This window comes from Numida meleagris, chromosome 4 (assembly GCF_002078875.1).
Source record: "Numida meleagris isolate 19003 breed g44 Domestic line chromosome 4, NumMel1.0, whole genome shotgun sequence".
Lineage (NCBI taxonomy): Eukaryota > Metazoa > Chordata > Aves > Galliformes > Numididae > Numida > Numida meleagris.
Window position 1 is genome coordinate 78549937 of NC_034412.1, and position 19053 is coordinate 78568989.

General features: G+C 34.1%; 1 long non-coding RNA gene across 1 annotated transcript; it reads left to right on the top strand.

Annotated features, from left to right (window-relative positions):
- Positions 11868–14539, top strand: LOC110398332. The gene is made up of 3 exons (XR_002438327.1): positions 11868–12594; positions 12836–12890; positions 14207–14539. It is a non-coding gene; the product is annotated as an uncharacterized LOC110398332 (long non-coding RNA).

Genomic DNA, 19053 nt, shown 5'->3' on the forward strand with positions numbered 1-19053 from the left:
AAGTACTTGACTATCTGATTTTAAATCTGTGCACTTGTTTCCTACACTATACCGAAGGCTGTGAACTCCAGCATGTCATCACTCAAGAAAGAAGGCATTACATCAATAAAATCCAGTAGAAGTCTTGATTCTGTAGATAACATCAGTCTATACTTAACACACACTGACATGATTAGACTCCCTAAGAAATCTAATCTTTTTCTTTTATTTTTTAGTATTAATTGTATACCTCATTTTTTTTTTTCTGATCTGGAAAGAATAGTTAGTCACATACCCCTGAAGACTAGACATTTAATGTGTTAGCTGTATCCAAAGAATTAAGTATCTAGGAGCTTTGAAGCAGAACCCAAAACATGCATATGGGTTAATAAGATAGGAAAGAACATGCTGCATTAAATAAAAATCTACACACCTTTCACAGAGTAACAGAATCACTAGTACACAGTCTGAAGACAGATGTCTGCCATCACTGTTGGCTATCATCCCACTTATATGCAATTTAGGTTCATTTTTATGATAGTAAGAGATGAAAATTCACTTTTTTTTTTTCCTTAAAATTAGGGAACATATTTTATTCCATTCATAAATTGGAATAAAGGGTGGTGAGGCATTGGAACAAGTCACTGAGAGATGTGGTGGAAGCCCCGTCCCCAGAGACATTCAAAGCCAGGCTGGATCAGGTTCTGAGCAACCCTGGATGTCCCTGTTCATTGCAGGGGAGTTGGACTAGATGGCCTTTGAAGGTGCCTTCCAACTCTAAGGACTCTATGATTCTATGATTCTAAGTTTCTAACCTGCAAGAGGGATCTTTTGGGTGATCTTTTCTCACCACTGTGGTCAAAATAATCCTAGCATTACTTCTTTGTTTTATAACCAGTTCTGAGAACAATGACTAACCTCAGGGTTTTTGTTTCTCACAGAAGTACCCTAGCCCACCGGTTAGGAAAAAAGTATATATATTCTTGCTTTTTGTTGAGGATTTGATGTATATGGAAGCGAGCTGATTAGCCCCAAAACATCTAACTTTGCCGGAAATCTAATCACATTAAAGCACATGCATAATTCTTGCGGAAAATCATCTGTAATCTGTCTCCGAATGACAGTCAGTCAAAAGTGTCAGGTAAAATATGACAGAAAACATTTTCTGAGAAGACTGAAACCATAATTTTGGTAAATTCACACAAACATAAATACTTGGTTATATAAGTATCTAGGCTTTCAGGACGTGCTTATTTTTTGTAAGTATTTTGATGGAAAAATAATCCATCATCTAAGATTTTTGAAATGTCCTAAGTCTGAAAAGCCTACAGTAATACTGTGTTTCATCTTGGTTTATTTCATCTTCACACTTACTAACAAGCAGTGTGATAACAGTTCTTGCTAGTTGTTATGACAGAGTTAGATGAAATAGTGATCCATCTTACTATTTACAGAAGCTTCATTGAAAGTATCAAGACAAGTATTTTGTGTAATCCATTACAGAAAAAATTGAACAAAAGTACTGAACACTTTTACTGTCATGATCAATGTCACTTCATATTTCAGAACCAACATATGGAAGGTATGTTTAGCATTCAGTAATGACAGATATGGCATATTTCTATTTTGATGTAAAGAGAAAAATAAATAACTAAATAAAGAAATGGAAAAAATAAGAAAAATATATAGATCAGCTACTGCAGCTGGGAAGAGAGTAAATCTTTTTTTTTTCTTCTATAAAAATAATGAAAAATTATTATTCTTTCTCAAAGGATGCTGAACTTTAGAGGTTTATCCATGAACACAATACTGTTTTAAAGAATTTTGTCATTCATTTCTTCTCTAGCATTTAGAACTCTGTAAAAGCCTGTGAACAGCTGACAGAACTCACATCTGGACAAAATCCATATATAGCAGAGTAACAGTCTTGTCAATAGGATTGTTCTATCTATAGTTTGGGTATCTTAATAGCTTCATAAACAGCCACGAAAATAAAGAACCTGCTGTCAGTAGAGTGAAGGATATTTGACAAATGCTGGATGTGCACTAGAAAATGAGACTGTACAGCATTAAACTAGTCATAGAGCATGAAATCACAAACACACAAACTTATTTATGACTTTAAAATTATTGTTTATTTAAAAATGTATATTTTACTGGTGCAAGTAAAGCTTTAACAAGTTTTATCCATTATTAGAAAAGTTTTACAAATTCTTCTTTAAAATATATCCTCTTTAATTTATTGAACAGTGGCTGAGTTTACTAATAAGCATTGTGAGTTAGTGTTATAAGAATTATAAGGTAGCATTTATAAATCTATGTTAAAACTTTCCAAAAATATTCCTCCTAATACAGACTAAAATCTGTTGTTTTACTCAGTAAAATGAGGTTAAGGAAAATCCTAAGAGTGCAGAGTTGTTTCTGCACTGTTGAGATGGTGACTGAACAGAGCAAACATGAAAATTATGAGAGAGAAGTTCATCAAACCAAAAAAAGAAGAGATTTTCCGGTCATAATTCCTGTAGCTGATCTGCAATGGACTCATTAGGTATGACAGATCTCACATACAGAGAAGGGGTAGGCACATGTATAACAACCTGCAGGTGATCTGAAATGTATTAACTGACTCTTTGCTTGGATAGTGTTTCAGATACCTGCCAATTTAAGCCTAAGTATTTGCAGCTTTAACCAGGCTGCTGGGAACCCAGAAATACTGGTTTAGTAGCTAAATTCTCTTTATTTGGTAAATAACTGTAGCTAGAAAAGGAGAGCATATCTACAAACATATAGGAGCACCCAGATCAGTTTTAAATGAAAGTTTTTACATTTAATATTAAACTATGGGAATGCAGAAACAGAGTATGAGGAAAAAATTGAAAGCTTTCCGTAGAATTGCCATGATATTTTCCCAGTTTGCAAATGTACAGAACAAATAACATTTTGCTCTAATAACAGGCCTGCATTTTCAATATTGTATAAACAGCAAAATTAATTTTCTCCTTTTAATTAGTAAGTCTGATGAAATGTGTTTCATTTTCTGTCCACTTCCTCGATGTTGTAATTAACATTTTAACAGAAATATATATTTTTTTGCATAATTTTTAACAGTGAATGGATAGTGCCATAAACTTATGTGGAGTGAAATAATAAATGTGAGGTGACTGAGTAAAGCAGATTGTAAAGTATATTCTTCCATGCTGAAATCTTAGCGATGACAGATTACTGTCGTCATTAGAGACTGAGCTCTATTATTTGCCAAATGATTACACAGTTCTGACAAATAAGCTGGAAATATTTTAACACAGAGTATTTGAGGCAGAAACATACTTCACAAGAAAAATATCTGTGTTAATGAATATCAGAATATGTGAAGCATCCCAGTTTGTAGAACTGCACGTGCTTTCAGTTATACTAATCTGTTTTTGTTAGCTGTTCAAGAAGCTGTTAAAATCTACCTTCACAAAACTCCATTCTTTCCCACTGATTTCCTTTTTTCCTGATAATCATGCAACCCAAGCTTACTCAGCACAACCTCTTCCTACTTTCTCATCACATACTTCCTTTCTTACTGTCAGAAGTCCCTCTGCTAACTTTCTGACTGTATGGATAAATTGTACGGTAGAGTGAATTATTTTTAGATTGTTTAAATTTTGTTTAATTGTAATGTACATTGAGAAAAGGATCAAATGGAATTTGAAATTTGAAAGATTTACACTCTTCATATAATACACTGTAGGGGAAGTGGAAAAATGATACTCATTCTATATTTTGACATGAAAAGACATAGGAATGAAACAAAAACAGACATTTATCACACTCTGACTAGGATTATACTTGAAGGAGTGGCCCTGAGCATTTTAATTTCCATTTAAAATCAGGTAAAAAAACCATGACAGTTATTCATATACAAGAGCAAGAGAGACGCTGACTTGTTATGAACTCAATGTAGAAACATATAATGCCCAGATTTCAAGGTTACAAGAGGATTTTGGCAAAGATCCATTGCATTGTTTAGATACAAATAAAACAAAAACTACTTAATGCTAGAAAATAATGAAGTGCAGGTTGTGATGTACTATAATTCTAAAGGGCAATAAAGCCTGTAATGCACATGAAATCTGGTAACGTATTCAAGCCTTTTATTTAAAGCTGTTAATGAATAAAATGGATTTTAAAAGGAGTATATTGCTTCAATCTTTACTTTTGAGTGAGAAAGTCTCTCATTTGTGAGAACAAATAGCATACAGAAAGTGCTTAAGCAAATGATGTGAATATTATCATCAGTGAACAAACCAATTGTGTTACATGGACTTAAAGAACAGAGATAACTATTTGGTCACTGTCATTACATAAACAGTATCCAGCTGGAAGTAATATGAGCTGATATGAACTCATTAGAATCATTCCTCCTTAATTAGTGCTTCACCAGCAGTAATTTTTGTTGTGTTTTTATTAGCTACTTTAAAAAGCCATGGAAAATTCAAGCAAGAGTGTTAACAGGGAGAAAAATCAATGTTAGATAAGAGAAATAATAAAATAGTTAAAATTAAGGTGCAATTTTATTAAATATTAATGGAATTGTTTTGACTTCCATGGAGAAAGATGTTTTGTAGATGCAATAATTTTTACTTAGATGCCATGGAGGACCCCTGAAAGTAATGTTCTGTTTCTTCATTCCATTTTGTGAGGTCATTTCTCATTTAGAATCATTCACTGACCACTCATACATCAGCCACTAAGATTATACTGGCACCCAAATATTCTCCAAAATTTATTAGGTTCCAAATACAATGATTAGATGTAAATATAATTTTTAAAAACCTTTAAAACATACATATTTTTCTTTCTAGCTAAATTTAGGTTGTTGAACAATTTTGAAGGCAATTCAGTTTGATCCTCCTTTCCCCTTTTTTGTAAATAACTTTCATTGATGTAATTTTGTTTATCATTCCAGAGGAAAAGTACTGATGATTGTTTTTATTACCTAGCACTCACAGGTCTGTGAATGTCATCAGCAGCAATGGTTTTAGTATAGCTATCAAGATGACAGCTACAGTCAGCAAAACAGAATATCAGGAAATGGGAAGAATCTAACAACACTATTTTTATTAAAGTTCTAAAATTCTTCCTTTTATGATTATATAAGTTCTAACTTTATGTAGAAAGTCATTGTAAGACTCTCAGACTACTAGGAACTTCACATCTGCAAGGGTTTCAATGCCCAGTGCAGCCATGAGTAAGTGAGTAAGGGAATTCTATGCTAAAGGTGGTTTGTCATTTGGTATCACAGTGGGATTGCTGGGCTCAGTTAGATTTAAAAATCATTATGAACTACTGAACTACTTACTTTTCTTGCCTGGGCTGTATTGAGTGAAGATCAATTGATGCATACAAAATATATAATATAATTAATTATATAAGTAATTTTTTAATTTTTTTAGATTTTTTAATTAAAATATAAAGAAAAAGGAGGGCAATAAAAGCATAAAAGTACTGTGATATGTGACCTTGTTTTTGTGGAATAAGTAAATCCATGTCTAGTTAATGGAAGTAGATGCAATTCTTAGTGAGTTTTCACGGTGCTCAGTAGAAATTTTTGATCTAATTTTAATCTTCCTGTGCTTCATCCTTGAAAGCAGTTGCTCACAAATGTATGTGATGACATGAATAAGGCTTGATTATGAAGCAAGGGATATTTTTCTCTGGTAAGACAGGTCTTCTAAAAGTCTAGTAAAGACAGATGATCAAATTTTTCTTTGATTTGAATGTCTGATTGCAACTCTATACATTCCATTTGAAAATTTGCAGATAATGTATTTATGTTGACTGAAAACAAAGTCACAAGTATACAAAAAATGATGATGTCTTCGGGAAATCTTGAAACCTATTCTCAAATTCCTTTCACAAATTGGAAAGCATATTTTTTGCTGCTCACAGGACTGTACTTAGCCAACGTATAAAAATGCTTGAAATTATTTGCCATAACTTGAGCTTGCTGTAATTAACTTTCATTTTGAATACTGTTATGGTTTGAAACATATACAGATAAGTTAATTTTCGCCTTGAAGATGCATGTTTAACTCATTTAAATAAGCATTCAAATCTATTTAAAAAGCTAAATCAGTGAGCCATTTTTCATCTGGCACAAATTTTCTTTTGATTCCATAAACGTCTAGATTGCATTTTTCAAATCATAAAATCTTTTTAGCATTTCACTCTGACTTAGCCACTTTCCATCAGAAAAGTATATGATGTCCCCATAACCCGCATTCATACTTTTAAGTAACTCCCGGAGTTGGTAATGATTCAGTCCCCCAGACTTTATGAAATTCACAGCTTTGATGACAATTTGCATAACATTATACATTGTTAAAGCTTTTGCACATAAATTTTTCTTGATGCAGTGTTATTTAATCAAACATGAGTTGCTGGAAGCAACTGCATCACCTTCCAATAATTACATATGTTTCTCTTTTTAATGAACCATCACAGAAGTGCCATCAGTAGCTACAACAGATATGTTGACAGAGATTAAAGAATATCTCTTTAATGTAATTTTTACTGCTTCATACAGATCAATAGATTGACTTGTGTCTTTTAATCACACCAAAGAAACCTTTTTTTCAGTGACATTATATTCATTATCAGTATCTTTAATGAAAATTAAAAGCTGAGCCATATCATAAATCATCATAGAACGGTTTGGGTTGGAAGGGACCTTTAAGATCATCTAGTTCTAACCCCCCTGCTATAGGCAGGGATACCTCCCTCAAAGCCCCATCCAGCCTGGCCTTGAATGCTTCCAGGGAGGGGCATTCACAGCCTTACTGGGCAACCTGTTCCAGTGTCTCACCACCCTCACAGTAAAAAATTTCTTCCTGATATCTAGCCTAAATCTACCCTCTTCCAGTTTAAAACCATTTCCCCTCATCCTGTTGTTACCTGCCCTTATAAAAGGTCCCCACTCAGCATTCCTGTAGGCCCCCTTCAGGCACTGGATGCTGCTATAAGGTCTACTATAAGGATGCCTTCTTTTCTCCAGGCTGAAGCGCCCCAGCTCTCTCACCCTGTCCTTGTAGGGGAGGTGCTCCAGCCCTCTGATCATCTTTGTGGCCCTCCTCTGGATCAGCTCCAGCAAATCCATGTCCATCATATATAACCAAAGCATACAATTCTAAATTAGTATCTTTACTCTACAAATTTCTTTTGATAAATTTCTTATTTCTTTAATTTGCGTGGTTATTGTTTGGTAAGACAACTTGATTAGGAATTTTTTTTTTTTAATCCAGAATAAATTATATCTGTCAGTCTTCCCATACATTGCCTAATAAACCCACAATCAGTAAACTCACCTTTCACTGGGCACCACCAAAAAGAGTCTGGCCACATCCTCTTTGCATCTGCCTCATCCTGTATTCATTTTTGAAGCTGCTGACTTCATTAAATGTTTAAATTTATTGTTAACTAATGCATTCTTTAAAGCAAGGCTGAATATTATTGGGATGCCCAATGTGCAACTTACTAGTTGCAGGAGGCAGAATGCAGTCGTTGTTGGTATCAAACCTCATGCTTGGCTGGGAAATGCAGATGTTTGTGGATGTTCATGCATATAAGAATATGCTCATGCATATGCTCACCAATATGAATGTGGAATATCAATCCATCACAAGGGTTGCAATGGTGAACCTTTACTGAGTTTTAAATCAATGAGGCTTATGTATTGTCCAGATACACTATACAGAACTATACAGGTACTCTAATGAAGATTAAAACCCAAAAACATTAAGATCATATTCACTGTAATGAAACAAAAATAAAATAAAATAAAAGTAGTCAGTTGTTAAAGCACGGTTTCAACTGGTACTAAATTGTATTTTCCTACATAATCTTATTTAGTATTCTAAAAAATATTTTAGTATATTGTTGCCAAAAATCACCCAAGAATTTTTGCAATGTCTATCATTTAAAGGAGCAACAATAATCTCTGTCAATAATCTTATATGAGAATAGACCAGACTAGACCAGACCAGACCAGAATAGAATCAAATAGAATAAAACAGTTGGAAAAGACTTTCAAAGATCACCTAGTCCAACCACCTGACCACTTCAGGGCTAACCAAAAGTTAAAGCATATTATTGAGAGCATTATCCAAATGCTTCTTGAACACTTATAGTCATGGAGCATTGGACTCCTCTCTAGGAATCTGTTCCCGTGTACAACAACCCTCATGGCAAATAAACTTTTCTTGATGTCCAGCCTTGAATCTTTCCTGGTGTAGCCTTTTGCTGTTCTCCTTTGTATCCTGTCATAGGTTACCAGGCAGAAGAGATCAGCACCTCTCTTTCCACTTCCCCTGATCAGGAACTGTATATTGCAGTAGACAAATGTAATATATAGTAAAATAACCCTCTTCCTAACTAAAAGAATGTTCTCAGAATACAGTTGTATATTGTTAAGCTGTTGATATGATTACAGTAAATTTGTATTTACCTATGTTCAACAGATTACATCAAAAAGTCATTTTTGCAGGAGTAATACTTCAGTGGCAGTAGAACTTGCATGTAAGGAAGTGAATAAATTATGAGGTTAAAGATTAATTAAAAATTTAAATAAATGTGAAGGAATCTTGAAAGAAAATGTTGGAAAAGGAAATTTGAACAGATACTCTTCAGGGCACAATTGCATGTGTTTAAGCTTATACAATAAAATGTTAGAATACAAAATTGTGTGATTTTGTTTAATGAGGACTTCCTTACACCACTGATGTTTATTTTTATTATTCCGTAAAAACCCAGAAAGCCACAGAAAAAATAATGTTGATCATTATGTGTATTTTAACACACAAGAGAGGATTAAAGTGTAATCATTTAAGTACGCTTCTGAGACAGCCTTTCTTCAAAAGAGTAATTGAGGGAAACAGTCATATTTTAAACACCTATCTGCATGTATGAATCTTGTATTTCTGTTTACAGTTTACAAAAAAAACATATTTAAAGCATGTACCATTACTAAAAACTCTATTCAAACATTGCTAATCAATTGTTTCATTTGCATTTGCAATTATAGAATTAAAAATATAAGGAATTAATTAAGATTTAACCTACTGGGAAAAAAAAAAAGAGTGGTGGCAATGAGCATTTCAGTAGATATGCCCACTACAAATTCTTTAGTTAATACTGAAAGATTAGACAAAATGTAATTTGACTTGTAAATCACAGTTTAGGTCTGTTTCTCTAGGAAACAATGGTCTCTCAGAGAGTGTAGTAAGAAGGTTGTGATGAAAATAAAACTACTGCTTTTTCTATCTTTTCTCTGCATTGAATGTCTATATTGCACCAGATAATAAGAAGAAGCTAGTTCTGGGAGCCCCGTACAAAAAGCAGCTGAGTCACTATGATTGTTATGGTACTATTCAAGTCACTCCAAGTCAGGATTATATTCTATTCATTTATTCCAGTACATGCAGGATTAAACAAACAAAAACCACAATCAGGTGTCACGCTATAAAATAGCTCACAATTTAGGATTTATAGGTTTTTTTTGCTCCCTGAGCTGCTAGTGGCTTTGATTAGGCTTCCTTTGGAACTATAAGCATTAGATACTCAACAACAAAAGCAGAAACTCCTGAGGAAGTATAGGACAAGAAGGTGTGGGATCTAATTCAGGTATCAAGTACTGTGACAGTTGCTTGCTCAGCATCAGACTTTTAGTATGATTGTAGGCATGTAGGCTAATGCACCAATAACTACAATTCTCAGCCGAGGTCTGCAGAGACCTGGCAAGATGCCTCATACTGGCTTATCCTTCTTTTTCTCCCCAGGGAGAATAAAACTGCACAAACAACTGAAGAATAAGAATAGAAATGTGGCCAAAAATCACAACTCTCTGAAGAGATGTAAACTAAGGCTTCAGAAGTGCAGGTTGCATCCTAGAGCCAGATTCAGATTTTATAATATATTTATCTCATTATGTTTCTATAATAGAACAGCTCCCACCAGATTCTGGTATGGTAAGTAATGAGATACAGCAGAAAGGAGAGTTTAATTTATCTGTACTAATGAAAATGTTTATATGTCATGCATAGCTGTACTTAATACAATGTAACTAAAATCCCCAGTTATGCCAGTGGTTTGAGCACATTCCTAATCTGCAAAAAAAAAAAAAAAAAAAAAAAAGCCAGTTTGGTCTTCTGCCAAAATAAATCACTCACAGAGGATATCACAAATAGTAATAAGATGAGAAAGCATGGCCTCTGAGGAGCAATCATGGTTTATTTAGATGAGAAAAAACACAGGGAGGAACACAATGATGTCTTTGCAATTTAACCAGCATCTTCACAAAGAGGGCAGTGAAAAGCAGCTCTTGCTGTCTGCTGTATTTCCTTTATTGAAGTAGTTTTAGTTTGAGAGATGTTGCTTCTCTGTTTTCCCAAGTTCGAACTTAGTGAGCTCTGTAATAATACTAGGAAAACCCATGTTTAACTGGAGGCTGAAAATTATTTTAAATCTTTCACTATGCCCACCTACACCTATTACTTCGCAGAAGAAATGATGTAAAATGAACATGAATAAAATATCAGCAAAAGGTTACACAAAATTAAAAATCACCAATATAAAGCCCATTTAGCTTTAGTCTTTCCAAGAGGAGTGAGAATAGCCATCAAACATAAGAATTGCAGATGTTTAAAAATAAAGAGATAGGTGAAGTTCCTCTGAATGGAAAATGGTAGAAAACTAGTGAACTGGTGTGTTTGGAGAATGGCCAATAGATTTTTTAGCTTACATTTAAGCTTTTATTTGTAGTGGATGTATATACACACCTTAGGCACTTCAAGATACCTTAGTAGTAATAGTATCAGATATTAGATAGATTACAATCCTTTTCAATCTGTGATGAAATAGATGCAATTTTATTCCTAAAGATTGATTTCCTAGTAGTATCCTTTGAAGTAAAAATTTTAATTTAGACATAGGTAGGTTTTCTTCATTTATTTTGTCTAATAACCTTAAATTCTACATTAGCCTCATGCATAAACTTTCTTTTTCTTATATTGATTCTCTGGTACTTTACTGTTCTATACGGTAATTAAAATTTTAAATTCAATTTTTTGATCTGAAAATTTTAACAGAAAGGAGACCAATTTTTTTACATGAGCAGATAGTGATAGGACAAGGGGAAATGGCTTTAAGCTAAAAGAGAGAAGATTTAGGACAGATGTTAGGGGGAGATTTTTTAATTGGAGGCTGATGAGGCACTGGCACAGGCTGCTCAGAGAAGCTGTGGATGCCCCCTTCCTGGAGGTGTTTAAGGCCAGGCAGGATGGGGCCCTGGGCAAACTGATCTGGTGGGTGGTAACCCTACCCATGTCAAGGTGGTTGGAATTAGATGATCCTTAAGATCCCTTCCAAACCAAACTGTTCCATGATTCTATGATTCTGTGATAAATATATTACTTCAAGATGTAAGTTTCTCTGCGTTCTCTTTTTTCCCAATTTCGATCCTGAGAGAGGGGCTAGAGAAGCCAATATAGTGAACACTTTAACCACTGAGCTATTTTCTCACTGCAATTCCTGTTTGCGCTTCCGAGTAAAATAAAATTCCTGGTAACCATGCAATTACATTCAGTTCTACCTGATTCACAAGTTTACACTCCTGGACCTTAGGTATTATCTTGTTTCAGCAATTTTCAACATGCCATGGTTTTGTGATGTTTTGTTGTCAGTATTCCACATTATAACATCATGTAAAGCACTGGCAGTTAAAGAGTTAATGTTCCAGTTCTGTGGACTGCCATTTCTGGGTGCTTGGTTCTCCGAAGGGGAGGGGACGAGCTGCATTCCCCGCGGATCTTTGCGCCTGGAGGCGGTAGGGGAAGCTGCCTGGCTGACCAGGAGTTGTTCTCTTTGTTCGCTGCAGAGAAGCACGTGGTCCCCCTGCAGTTTACAGAGCAAGGCCTCGGTTTCGGACACTCTCTCTCATTTTGTTTGATTTCTTGGCCTCAATTCCGATATCATATTTAGTGAATTAACGTTCATCCTCAGATGGTTGCCACTGTTTTGTTTAGACCCTACCCTTCCCCCATTTCCCCAGGGTGTGGGTCTGCGAGTCCTCTGCTTTATTAGTCACGGGACTGGTCAGGGCAGGCCTGTAAACTGCCGACACTTTTTTTTTCTCCTTTCTTTCCTTTCCAGGCTGGAGGGCCTGTGGGCCTGCTGTCCCCCTGTCACGGGCACAGATGCAGAGATAACTCTGACAATTATTGGTGGAGAACACGGGCACGCTTAAAGTCAAGGAGTTGCAGAGTGCTGTAGCTAGCTTTGACCTGCGTAGATTAGATTATAGGCCAGGTGGTCTGCCAGACTCTAAACACTATACAGAGCTGTATTTTTTTTTCCTCTTTTCCTAGCAAATGCTGGATCATATACTACTCTTTGATTAATACCAACAATCTAGTTTAATGCAGTGAAACAATCAACAGTCTTTACCACTCTGCTTTAGTAATACTTTGGATAGAGAACTAATATCACAAAATAATTTTAAAATGTATATTTCTGTATGAGAAAAACACTGAACTGAATCTGGAGCAGAGAATGTTGAACTGTGTTTAGTAACTGGTAAGGAACTTAGTTGATTTGACAATATTGACTGTAAATTCTACATCTATTAAATAATTAAATATCAATGCTTGCCATTTTTCAGGATAGCTTTTTGCACTGAAGTATGTTATAGCCACCTTTGCCCATCAGATGCTGAAGGAATAAAGTTACTGGTGTTACAGTATCAATATTAAAGTGTTTTGCATATTCTTCTGATAAAAATTATCATTATTTTCATGTTTTTTCTCAACTCTTGTAGTGCCCTATGGTGGATTCTGCAATGGTGCTGAACAAGGGATTCTCTCTAAATATATGTAAGAATTATATATTATTGAGGAAAGGGAAGAAAATACAGCACAGTAAATTAATAATCTAGGGAGTAAAAAATACGTAATAAAAACTAATGTTTTAAAAAACATTAGAAAAAACGTGATTTGCTGCCTTGATTCAAACCCTCTGTTTGATTTACAGGGCACTTGCTTTAAGTAATACACATAGCATAAGACATTTATAGCTCACTGAAAAATGTGCTCTGGAACAGTTGATGAGAAACCAATGAACACACATACTTAGGTGTAGTCATCTTTTAACAAAGCAGAAGCAATTTAAGGAAGTGACTTTCATAAAGGAACCTTCATAGTGAACTAGACAATAATAAGAGTATGTTTAGAAAAGTTATGAAATCGACTGGAGTGCCCTTCTTTATTTCAGTTTTGAGCATTGTGTGTTTTTTTTTGTTTTTTTCCTCAGGGAAAAAATAGTGATGCAGATTAAAAAAAGCCCACAATATAATTGTCTAAAGCAGTTCCTGAAAGTTGGGGAAATTAATTTTCATACACATTTTCAAGTCACCAGTATGGGATATTGTACATAATATTATGAGTGAATAAATGAAGTTGTTAGAAAAAAAACAAAAAACTTCTCTTGATTTGGGAGGAACAAAAACTAAGTGAAGGTATTAGACATAAGTAGATCACAGTATTACAGTCAATGAATAGTGTGTTTGTGATAAAAAGTGAAATGAGACCAATAATGAAGTTTTACATGAAGATGCAAAGTATTAATTATAGGGCTTTTTTCATACAACATATTTTTTGTGTTTTATGCACGTATATTCGTATACATAAAGACAGAATGTCTTTTAGTGATAAAAGTTTCCAATGTGATTGAAAGGCCTTATACTTCATTTAAAAATATTTATGATATTTGCATTGAATCTAACAAAATTTTATCCTTCAGGGAAGTGTTTCAGAAAGAAATATAACAAATGACAACTTCTCTTAAACCATCTTTTAGACAGAAACCTGCGAAGGTTCCTCCTAGTCCCTTTAGCTCAGTCCTACTGGGACTACTGGGACCATTCAGGAGTAAGACAATAAAATTGTCATTAAGATCTTTATGCCCCACCAAATTTTCCTTTTGCAACTCTTATGTATATATGCATATAGGTGTGACTAGTATAGTAGCACTAGTTGAACTTTTTTTACCTAGGGTAGCAGGCCAAATAAAAGAAGTAGTGATTCAGTTCAGCTTTTGTGTAGCTACTGGTATTTAGGCAAACACTAAAGAACATCTGGCTGCGCTTTCCCACCACAATGAAAAAAGAGTTAACCTCTCTTTAAACTTCCAGAGTCAATGTCCATACAAAATTCAGGTTGAGCGTACTTACGTGTCTGTAGCCAGCAACTCTGGACTCATAAGGTGAGAAGGATGGCAAAAAGTGGAGGAGTGGTGCCTTGTACTATTCAGAAATGTAAGTGAACAGCTTAATTGCAATATCTGCACCAAAGGATTATACCTCTTATTCAATATATTGTTTTGAATTAAAAAACGAGAAATTAAGAATCAAAATGCAGGAAACAAAACCTATGGGAGGTCTGCACCTTAACTGTGTCACTTACTCTTGAGAAAAACAGCACAACAGCTTCTAGATAGACAAAAAACTGCAACACACAAAAAGTAAGTAACTGAATACAAACAGAGCTAACTATTTTAATTAGAACTATGGAAATATTAAAAGCCCTTTTCTTCATTTTTTTTCCTATCTTTTTATTTTACCAATAGCTTAATTTTTTAAAAAATATAAATTATAAAAGCACTTCAAACAACAACTGCATCTAATTATTAGTTTTGAAAAATCTTTTTCAGGTGCTCACAAATAATGTTATAAAAACAATACTGATAGCCAGTTTTGTAAAAGTCACGTAGGGACTTAAAATAATCGAGAAAAATACTGAAACAGATATGTGGTTATATAGAAAGGAAGTCTTTCCACTGCTTACAAAATTACTTATTCTGCAATTGAACTGATACAGCTATTACAGAATAATTATTAATGTGTGGGGATGATGGTTACTAAAAATGTACTTTTCTAAAAGGAGTAACAGTAGCCTAGCAAGAATGAAAATAATTAAAACTTAAGTAGTGTGTAAAATGTAATCAGCTTGATTCATTCTGTGAACATAAGGAAACATGGTGTTTTCTGCTTTCCAATGATTTGCATTAATGTGTAAAGCAGTACCTCAAATGAATCTGTTTTTAATAGGGGTTAACTTATAGAGGATTCTGCCTTATTTTGCCTCAAACGATTTTTTTTTACAGCTGCAAACAACTTTTTTGAAGTAAACCTTGTTTCTGTGAAGAGGAGTATTTTAATGTAGATGTTGATGGTGTGGGAGACTTGACATTCAGAAGTTTCTGCTGATCAGCAGTGTTTCCTACAGAATTTACTACAAGGACAGAAGAACTAAGAAGGAGCTAGTGAAGAAGTTACTGAAATAAGAACTGAACTGGGGTGAACATAGAGAGAGAAACTATTTGAGAGCTGCATTCCCATAGGATTTAATGTTGTCTTGCCATATAGTATAAAAAAAAAGTGATAGGTGGTGACTTAAGGGGTGACTCTATCAGACTGTCAAGATCTGTGTTTTGATAAATATAACAGAGACAGCTCCTAGACATGATATGAAACTATACTGTAATTCATGTATGTTTGCTTTACTTATTTGCTTTATTAAATGGTGTGTGATGGTAGAGAGAGATTATGAAACAAGCCAACAAATGATAACAAAGCAGCATTCTGACAACTTTGTGTAAATGATGAATGCATTCCATACACTTCAGATGGTTTTACTGGTATTTTCCTCAACAGTTACTTGTTATTCTGAGATAGTCACTTGTAAGGAGACTTTAAATGAAGGATTGAATTAAACTGTTTCCCTTACTTATATTGAATCACCTGTGCATGAAGCTTGAGGCATGAAGCAACAGCAGGTTGCAAACAGTATTACTTTCTATGCACTCTCTTGAACCTTTTTAGTAATTAAACACTACATACATACTAACAAATATGCTTATAAAAAATTCTCATTATAGTTATCTTCATTTTAGAGGTATAAGTGAAACCAATTAACCTACTTTTTCCTCTAAATAGTGGCTAAAGCTGTTGAAATGTCAAGTGGTATATATTGGGGATTACCCTGAAACATAAATATTGCCTAGCAGCTTTTAAGAAAATTGATTTTTGCTAAAAGTTGCCCAGCAATAATTTTTTACAGATTTCAATTCCAAAGTGAGGTCTGGGTGCTGGATTCCTTTCATCCTAACAACAGATGAAATACTTGCAGGAGGAGTATAGGATGGCCCAATCACAGATGTGGTGTTTTGAGTGACTTCGGAACAGAACATTCTGTTCACTTGAAAACTGATCATATTCTGAAGAACTGTCGTGATTCCACTTTGATGTAACTCTATGAAAAAATGAGTTACTCAAGTTCAAAGCATGCAGTTGCAGTAAGATAAAACTTAGCATGTCACAGCTAAAAGTACTGTCCTGCAGCCTCTGTTCATAAATGTAAAGTACCTTGAAGTGTATGTATAGGGTGACTGAAGAATGGGAACAATTTAGAGAGATGTATTGGGTTTGTAGCTACTAGATGAGGCTGCAAATAAAGGCACTGAAGAAATACTTGCTATTTATTCAACCTGTCCATAGCACAGAGTTGATTGTGTGTGTGTGCTATGTTACTAGTTCTACCTTTGTGTCACTTAGCCTGTAATCAACAGTTATTGAGCTATAAAACACATGGATATTGATTTCTTTTAAGAACAGTATTAGTCATTATGCAGTCCACAAATGTAGCTACTTTCAATCCTTATGCACCTTAGCAAAAAAAAGGTAAATGCTGATGGCACTACTGTATGATTATTGATTGTTTCTATAGAATTATGTTTCATTCATGATTGATTTTTTCTTTTAAAATTCACATCTTCAAAAGGGTGTTATTAAAGGTTCCTGATTATTTTAGCTGCCCTGAGCAATTTTTCTTCCCCAAACTGATCTGAAAAATTACAGTGCACTGTGCACAGTGTATTAAGGTAAAACATTCAGACATCCTTCATCCTCATGCAGAAAGGGCAAAACTAGTTCTGCCAGTTCACTCTGAGATTTGATTGTACAAGTGAAAACACACACCTCTTATATCTATGACAGAGTTCAGGGGAAATCTAATCAATGCAAAACTCAGGATCCACAGCATCACATTAAGTGAAATTATATGTATTATATTACATTTAAGTGAAGTTTGGTCTGTGAAAATTAGTTGGTTGCAAATATTCAAGTCAACTTATAGCTGAATAAGAGTAAGTTAAAAATAGAAACTAAAGTTTATGTTTGTTCACCCTGATATGTGCTGTATTTCTCTGTTAGTATCATACTCTGTTTTTCTAATACATTATGCTTTTCATACGTCTATACTGGTTTCCTTATCCCGAGATACCTTTTGTGAAGTACTGCTTTGTGTCATGAATACTTAACCAGAAATGCACTTCTTACATGATATATGCTATCACAGAAGAGTTTGTTTTCATAGAGGATTTTTATATTCCTCTGTAAAGTAGAACCTATTCTGTCAATCAGCTTTGGATGACCAGATATACCAGAGATACGTTCTTGCTGAGAGCTTGATTATTTTCAGGTGAGGTACTAGCAGAGATTAATTTGACTATTAAATAAGAAATTCTGTTTTCCCTAAAATGAGTTGTAGTCCTCCTGTTCATCTAAGAAGCCTTCAATATCTAAAATTAGATTAGGTTAGATAAACAAATGAATAGGCTTAAAAACTATGCAGAATATTTTACATTTCCAGCCAGTTAGATGCTTGCAAGAGCACTAGCTGAGCAGAATGTCTCTTGATTACAAGAGGAATGGTTAAATAGTTTTAAGAACACTGAGTATATAACAAATACTAAGAAGCCTGTGAAAAGTAAAAAGATGCAATTAAACAAACTTTAATTGATTTATTTTCCTGATTGATTTACTATCCTGACTAATTTTCCTCAATAGTATTTAGGGTAGAACAAATTTAACTGCATTTCTTCTGATCCAAAATTATTTTTATTTACTTTGTAGGAGAGGAGAAAAATGTCTAATGGAGCTCAACAAAGATGAGATTGTTTTCTGAAGCACAAATCAGAGATGCTTTAGGCATTGTGATGACATATTATTATTGTATTAGTATTATCACTTTATTAAAGAAAATTGGGAATGTAAAGTTGACATGCACTGCAAATTTGTGATGCCTTGTAGATGTGTATTTTTTATATACAAACACTACAGTCCAGTATGAATTTCTATATCTTCATTACTACTAGGGACAGCTTAGGAATCATACAGTTTTTGTTTATTCTAACTGCAAATTCACACTTCCAAAGTGACCTAATGATATGCATAGCATGTGTTTCAATTTCTTATTATGTAAGAGAAAAGTAAAGTAGTTCAGAGGAAGGCTGAACAGCTTTTCATCTTTCTACAGAAGGAATCCTGTAACTAAGAAGTTCCTTCTGATAGTATGATTTTTCACCATTCCTTTGAAAGATAGGGAAGAGGAGAAAAAAAAAAGGTTTCTCATATGTAGGAGTAGAATGTGGAGATATACAATAGTAAACTAAAACCATTATACACACGATTTTTCTTCTTGAGAAGTCAAGCGGTTTTCAGAGAAACAGAAGATAAATGGTGGACAGAGCTTGAGAAGAATGACAGCCGTAAGTGGTGAAGTTTCCCACTCAAAAGACTAAATTTTACATTCAGGGTGTAAATACACAGATATTTTCAGGATTTCTGTGGAAGAACAGTAAGATATCCAAAATGTTCCTTTTTTCTTGAACACTTCAAGAAGGAAATAATTTATCCTGGAATAAAAATGAAGAATGAGATGGATTCCAAAACTTCATATGTAATTCCAAGCTTGGAGCCAGAATTAAAACTGTATTACAAAGAACAAATTATAATAATGACTGTTCCCTAAGCCAGGGAGATGAACTTAAAAATAGTTTTATATCTGACTAACTTCCTTCAGATGTTTATTTCTTTATAAGTAGTTTTCTCTTTCATGGTGTGAATAGAGGTTTTTTTGTTTTTGTTTTTTGTTTTTTTTTTAATGTTGAAGGCCTTACTTGATACTAACTTCACTACTC